Genomic DNA, 7,993 nt, shown 5'->3' on the forward strand with positions numbered 1-7,993 from the left:
CACATGCTAACATCTCTGTTGACAAATCTACGATACGTAAAACACTGAACAAGAATGGAGTTCATGGGAGGACACCACGGAGGAAGCCACTGTTGTCCAGAAAAAACATTGCCTCACGTTTGAAGTTTGCAAAAGAGCACCTGGATGTTCCACAGCACTACTGGCAACATATTCTGTGGACAGATGAAACCAAAGTTGAGTTGTTTGGAAGGAACACACAACGCTATGTGTGGAGAATCCAAAGGGTTCACATACTTTTTCTTGCAACTGTAGACGACCTACTCCATCACTATGAAGCATCCAGGAGTCTCAGGTCTTCTGGGTCTGCTCTCTGTTCCGAGAATAACCACTAAACATGGAAAAGCAGCTTTTAGTTATTATGCCCCAACAATTTGGAACAAACTGCCTAAATCGTGCACGTCCGCCGAAACACTTTCTATTTTTAAATCCCGACTAAAAACGCACCTATTTGCCGCAGCTTTTAATTGAGCTGCCCATACTCACACTACAGTATGCCTTTTCAGTCATGTATTCTGTACCTGCTGTGTTTATTTATTTTATTTATTTCATTACCTTTGCTTATTATGCCAGTTTTTAAATGCCTTTTTAATAAAGTATTTGTGCTGTATTTGTTCTTACATGTCGTTTGCTTTTAATCTGTAAAGCACTTTGAATCGCCACGTGCTGAAAAGTGCTATATAAATAAAATTGCGTTGCCTTGCCTTGCCTAAAAAAAATTACTGAACGAGTGGGAGCAGCTTGATATCACTGCATCGTGAGTTCAAGGTTAAATTCACTACATGATGTCATTATTTGTGACTCCTTGCCCTTCTGTTTTGTCTTAGGTCTGTACTTTTTGCAATTCATTTTTATTTGCCTTTGTTGTTATTTTTTCCAATTGAAGGAGTAAAGCTTCACATCTTTGAAAATAAATGTGAAATTAAAATGCACACATTTTATTCTAGCACCATGATAAATCATGGTGCTGCAACGAATATAAAGTGTTACTCTATGATTTTTTTTTAAAAAGTACTTTGTAGCAGAAACTAAACAAATAAATGTGCATAGTGAGTCAGTGATCGGAGTGAAAGGGAAGGGCTGGTGAAAATAAAGTCAAGTCCTTTTTAATGTGATCCGGACATCTGCCTGGTCAAACTGGGAGAAATGACTCTCCCCATGATTGGGCTCCTTATGCAACACAACTGCTGCCACGAACACTCAGTGCTGGAGTGTTTATTATTAGCCGCAGTCACGCTTAATCAGTGCAGCGTTTATGTAGCCACCAAAGGAGATGTGGAGCCTGCCGAGTGTCCACAGAGGATTCTGAGGATCAAATGAAGAGATGGAGACAAAACTGATCAGACAGGAAAGACATTAAGAGACTTTATTTGCAATTTGGCCCGAGAAATATGCACAGACACACTCAGGTCTTGCATAGTAATCTTTAGTGATGGTATGTGCTGTGCCTGAGGCTTCAGGGCGTGTTTCGAGTCATCCAAGATGTTTTCAGAGAAGTGTGTATTCGATAGCTTGTGTTGTTTCATAGTTACACAAGCACATCTGCTGCTCTATGTCTGGTTTTAAACACCTTTTCATTGTTCAAAAACTGATATTGCCATTTCTAGAGGTTTTGACTAAATAATTGATTCGTTGAAACACATCATATATACTCTTATTCTTCGTACTTGAAATATTGTCTGCACTCTTCTGTTTCACTCTTATCTTATCTTTTCTATTCTTAACTTATCTTATCTTAACTTATACAATAAGCAGAAAACATACACTTTATTGATATAGAGATTACATGGAAATCGTTATCATTATAAATATGTTTTCATTGTTGATGTACTGTGTATTTTTCAACAGGTTCAAAATGCAGAAACTTGCATCTTTAAGTCTCATTATTATCGTCTTATTTCCATGTGTGGATACAAAGCCTCCAGAAATGAACCCGTTTTTTAATCAAGTTGCTTGAAAGCTTCATGTAGCTTCATCTTGGATTAATTAATTATCTCTGTTCTGACAAATATAAATAAATCAGTGTGCCACACAAAAATCTGGTAAACCAACAGTTGGCTCTTTATGTGTCTCCTGACCATCAGGGGGCAGCACTAAGACAGGGTATATTTAGCAAGGTGAGGTCACAGGTCAACAACAATGGCAGGATTAACAAAGTGGAGGGAAAGCAGTGAAACCCAACATGTAAACTGACAGGAAAAGTTCAAAAGCAAGCAGATCTTGGCAGAAGGCTTTTGCTCACTTCTTGAGCGCCTGAGGAGAGTTCAGCGTACTGTTTGCTGCAGCCAGAGGCCTTCATGCTGCTGTAGACAGCTCATCAACATGAGTGACAAGCTTCTGTGCAGGAACAACAGCAGCAGAGCAGAAGAGGAGCTGACTAACAAAACAGTCTGTGCCTGGAGGCAAGAAGTGGAGGAGAGGTGAGGAGAGGGGTTAAAGAAAGCTTTTAGTCCTCTTGACAATCAAAGATATTAGGTTGTGGGCAGTGGGGAGCAGAGGAGTGTGGTTATTTTTGCTGTGGGTGTGACCTTGTGTACAGTTGAAGGAGGTTAAATGTAATGTTAGCCATCAATGCTTAACGAAAACAAGCTTTTTTCAATGCAGGACTTTGCTATGATGCAGACTCGTATCAGCTAATATTAGAAGCTCAGGTTCACAAAAACACATAGTGATACACCTACCACAGCTGTGTAAAGTAATAAACTACATTTACATTATTAAGTAGAGTGTTTTAATTGTATGCTACTTCATACTATTACTACACAATATTTTTGGAAGCAAATATTGTACTTTTTACTTCATTAAATGTATCTGACTGCTTACTGTATTTACTTTAACGATTCACATTTACTACTACTTAAAATGACATTTTATTATAGGTTAAGATATCAAGCAGCAGTATACAAAGTAATTACTATTAGCTCCTCCTTTACCAGCTGTGATAAACACATTAATTGCATCAATAATCGTAAACCAGTAGTTTTAATGGAAAAAAAAAATGGTGTAGTAATTATCATTTGTTTTTAAATACAAGGACAAATCATTTCTTTCACTTATTGGCCTGATGTAGGTGTTGTTGTTTTGTTAAATTGTTATCTTTATCAAATTACATGGTTTTTAGCCACGCTAGTGTCCTTAGAGTGACTTTGGTCCACAATTAGTAATTAAATTTCCTTTACTCCCTAACTTTGCTGGCATAGCTTTGTTTATCTAAAATACTTTACACGAGGTGGCTCGCCTCCACTTGGTTTAAGGGAAAACAAATATTTAATAATATACATATGGTATATTGTAGGACAATGTGTACAATGGAAATGACAAGTTTAAGTCTTTTTATATAATATATTTTATTGGACATTTTACTTTTTTATATAAGTACCTTTTTAATTTATCTTTTTATAGCAATTTTTACATTAGCATCTTATTCATTTACGCATTATACAATTCTGTTTTTATTTTTTGAAAAATCAGACCTTAAAAAAAGAAGGGCATAAAGACTGAAGTGATGCTGATGCTAATAAAATACAAGAATGGCAACACCGGACATCATTAGCATCACTTTGTGTCATTGTGTCACCAGTGGGGTACTTTAAAACAGTTGGTTTAGCAAAAAAACACCTCAAACCTGTCTAATTTATCTCACTTTTATTGTGTCACTATGGTTTACCAGATCTTAGAAACCAAAGGCCACACAGCAGAATCCTGCGCCACTAGCCCGTCAAAGTGTCACGAGCAACAAGCTGAACTCCCACATGGATCACAGCGGTGAGTCATTCTGGATATGTTTATTAGTGAGACGCTTTAAATGCTTGTGCTCTGTCACAAGTTAGAAATTAGCATTTCCTATACGCAGTGAGGAGGGTTCAGATTGCAGTGGTGCAGCGTGCAGCTGAGTGTTATTTAATTACCTGCTTTTGGAGAACTGCTGGGAATGCAACTAATTTAGGCCTTGTTTGAAGGATACACAAATGTGCCAAAAGACGTCTCCTATCACACTCCCAGCAGAGGAAGAGGGGAGGGCGGGGGAGGCAGAAGCTGCTTTCTCACTTATTATAAAAGCCGTCTGAGAGGCTGGGGATTGAAGGCGTGCAGTAATGGTGACATTGAATAGTTTTAACTTTGCATAACAGCGCTGTGAAATGATCAAGCTTTGGGTTGTGCTGATATTTAAAGAGCGGGCTTTGTTAGGAGACACTTGGTGTAGAGGCTTTGGAAACAAAAGCAGGAGAATCAAATGGAAAAGAGGTTTTCTTTGATACTGGAGCACAATGTTTCAAACCTGCAGGTGTAGAAGGGAGCGGGATTGTTGGCTTTCATGCTGTCTGACATGTTGAGTAGATTTCAGATTGCGGATGTCTAATTTTGGAGCTAGAGGAAATCCTTTTTGTTCAAAAGTTTAAAATCTACAATGGTTTTGTTGTGGATAAAGTAGAATTCAGTGTTTCTGTGCTGCACAAACTTGATGAAAAAAGGTATTCTCTGTAATGCAGTGTGACATCTGCTTCTGATGTCTATTTTTGAAAGAAGATAAAAGATTAACATGTCAGGCTTTCGGCATTTGTCTATTCGATGTACACATGATTGTTTTCACATTGGATGTATTTCTCAGCTGAAGGCAACTTCAACAATAACTCAACAAAGTGTGTTGTTGATGACATTTTGATTGGCAAATGTAGCTCTCAGGTGACCAGGAGAGTGTCGTATATAAACAGCTGCAGCTGAACATTTACTGTATGTGTAGGTTGATGTCCCACTGATACCTTAACAACAACTAGTTAACAAAGCTATAAGAAGAGTTATACAAAGTGGAGAGGCCAATGGGTTGTGCTCTGCTCACAACCCTGAGCTGTAATAATATTACTTTTGTCGGTAACGGAGTAGTGTAACGCGCTACTTTTATAATTCAGTAATCACACTACAGTTACTAACATTGCCCCGACACGCGTTACTTCATTACTTACTAAAATCAGTCATAATCATCACACTGACAGACAAGAGGGGTTTCCGCCGCAGGTTTATATGTACGTAATCTGCGCACGCGTCCACATCTCCACGTGCAGTGCTGCATAAACATGGCTGAGTCAGCGATAACTTTCGAGGGGTGGAGGCATGGGCGTCGCCTGGGGTAGGCATCCGGGGCTTTAGCCCCGGACAAATTCTCCCTCAATTATATAATACATTAACCGTACTTTACCTAGCCTAGAGGACGGCAGAATTGTAATTTCCCGTGTTCAGTGAATGCAACAGAGGCAAGACACCACCAGACCAATCAGAGAGTTGCATGGAAATAAACTTGTTTTATTGGCTCTCCTCTGTGACAGTGTTTACACTTTAAACTGTCAGCCGCGGACGCGGAGTGTCTGAAGATGGACAATAGACTTTTTTTAAATAAAAAAGACAGCAATTCTCAAGTGGTGGCTCACACAACAACCCCAGAGCCACCACCTGATCCAGGTGAACAAGGTATGTAAATATCAGTAAACGTACAAGTTATGCGAACATGTAAGCAAAGCATAAATTATAGCTACGTTGACGTTCCTTTGAATCGCGCGGGTAAGCTAAACCGTTAGCGTTACCTGGTGTTTTCAAAGAAAGCTCTCTGGGAAATGTTGACTTACTGTCAGTGTTCGACATGAAGCTAGAAGCTACCTTACAGTACACAGTTGATCCTGTGTCCTGTCAGTTAAAGTGTTTCATAGTTGGCTTAGCTAAGCATCAACCTAGCACTGAAATATATCAATCAATGTTTATTTATATAGCCCAATATCACAAATGTTACATTTGTCTCAGTGGACTTCACAGTTTGTACATAATATCAGTATGACAATACGACACCCTCGGTCCTTAGACCCTCACATCATACAAGGAAAAACTTCCGAAGAAAACCCACAGTTTTAAAGGGAAAAATGGGAGAAACCTCAGGGAGAGCAACAGAGGAGGGATCCCTCTCCCAGGACGGACAGACGTGCAATAGATGCCGTGTGTAAATTGAAAAGATAATACATTTGCAACATTGGTAGTCCAAATGTTTGGAAATGCATGTGTGTATAATAGGAAGATGAATCCACGAGGATATCCATCCAGGACCTATTATCCAGGACCACAGCCACGATTCAAGATCCAGGGCTCGCGATGCAGGACAGAGGAGCGCAGGATCATCCATGACTCCGGATCCTAGCGTATATAGACACCAAAAAGAAAGACATTTGGGGAAGCTTGGTTAATCGGAACATGAGAGTACACAAGTATAGACAGAGAGAAGGAAGAAATAAGATGTCCCCCGACATGGATCTTATGTGACAGTATTTCTGAGAAAAAGTCAGCTGAAATGGTGGCATAGTTGCCACTGTTGTACGTGTCGACAGCATGTTTGAACGTATTTGCAGCAGTACATGTGGCTGTTTGACCACTGATATTACCATAACAACACCTGAATTTAAATGTGCAACCTCTTTTTGTGACAGATTTTTGCATGAAATTATAATTCTTCTGATTGATATTTCCTATTGACAGCTATTTTCTATGTGAACATTATGAGATGGACAGCCAGCTAACAAGCTTTATATACAAATATTTGAGATCAAAGCTAATCCAGTGGGGACCCCCATCTTAAAATGGATATGATCAAAAGATTATCTGCATTGTCGGAGGCCTTTTTTCCTCATTATCATGTCAAATTGTACAGCTTTCCTTAGTTTTGAATGCAGAAAGATGACTATATTAGAGTATTAAGTGAAAATGACTATATTAAAGTGTTAAGTGAATATATTAAGTGAATTACTCAAACTGCATTTGTATAGGAATGATTCTGTCCTATTGGCAGATAACTACTCTTAACAGTGATATCTACAAGAGGTTTCCAATGTAAATGTAACTATTTTCAATTGGTTAGTATTACATTTTGTGACAGTGTGGTGACACTCATTTTAATGAAGACAAATGTGTGTATCTTGAAATTCATTTATTTGACAGAGCTGGAAACTGATTGACTTACATACTTGTTTGTGTTTACCTACACAGTCATCACAGATGAGCCAAACAGAGTAGAGGATGAAGAAATGAGAACAGGAGAAAGGGACACACAAGAAGGAGATACAACAGACAAGAACGACAATGGAGACCACAATGAACAGGAACACCAGAACAGACAAGAGTCAATGCTCTTGTCTGGTAAAGCTTTGAAAATTTACCAGACAAGGTAAAACAAAGCTTTGAAAATTCATCACCATCTACATGCTTGTCATGTTCCAGACACTGCTCTCAACCACTCAGGGCCTGCTTAAATACCTGCAGAAAGAAACAATTGACTTGCTGCAGGCAGTAGATTACAAAACAGCAGTTGAGAACACACTGAAAAGTTACCGAAGTAACGAGAAAGCACATGAGGTCTATGACAAGACCAAGGCCCTGTGCAATGATCTTGATATTCCCGAAACTGTGACACAGAGGAAGAAGCGTAGAAACATGGAAGACTTTGTAGTCAAGGCATCATGTGGAGCAATGTGAAACATTAAACATAAATAAACTGGTGTACAAAACTCACATACCTGCATTTCAATGGACAGCATAAAAGGACACGTGAGCTGGGTTCTGTTGGAGAAATAGCACCATGCTGCTCACATTAGCTTATTAGCTCAGATTAGCTATTGATGATCACGTTGATAAATCAAATAAAACAAATAGTCAATCACACAAAAAACATGTTGCTGTGACTGTGAGCATTAAACAATTAACATTAAACTAAACAAACACAACAGTACGTTATTGTCCTAATAAAATAAAAACATACATTTTGTCCACCGACATAATACAGGCACCTTACCCTCAAGAGATCCTCACGTGCTCTGAGAATCTCCCACAATGCATTGCCGTAACAAAGCTAATGCAGGCACACGTTTGTGACACCAGATGGCGCAATTGTGTATGTGCGTGTGGGGAGTCTTGCAGTAGAAAATTCGACTGTAGCGCCGCCACT

General features: G+C 39.0%; 1 long non-coding RNA gene across 1 annotated transcript; it reads left to right on the forward strand.

The window, feature by feature from the left end:
- The first annotated feature begins 2,176 nt into the window (after positions 1-2,176).
- On the forward strand, positions 2,177-7,732 carry LOC117550615. Its single transcript, XR_004569667.1, has 3 exons — positions 2,177-2,438; positions 3,689-3,783; positions 7,039-7,732. It is a non-coding gene; the product is annotated as an uncharacterized LOC117550615 (long non-coding RNA).
- Positions 7,733-7,993: the final 261 nt, after the last annotated feature.

The sequence above is a fragment of the Gymnodraco acuticeps genome, unplaced genomic scaffold (genome assembly GCF_902827175.1).
Source record: "Gymnodraco acuticeps unplaced genomic scaffold, fGymAcu1.1, whole genome shotgun sequence".
NCBI classification, from domain to species: Eukaryota; Metazoa; Chordata; class Actinopteri; order Perciformes; family Bathydraconidae; genus Gymnodraco; species Gymnodraco acuticeps.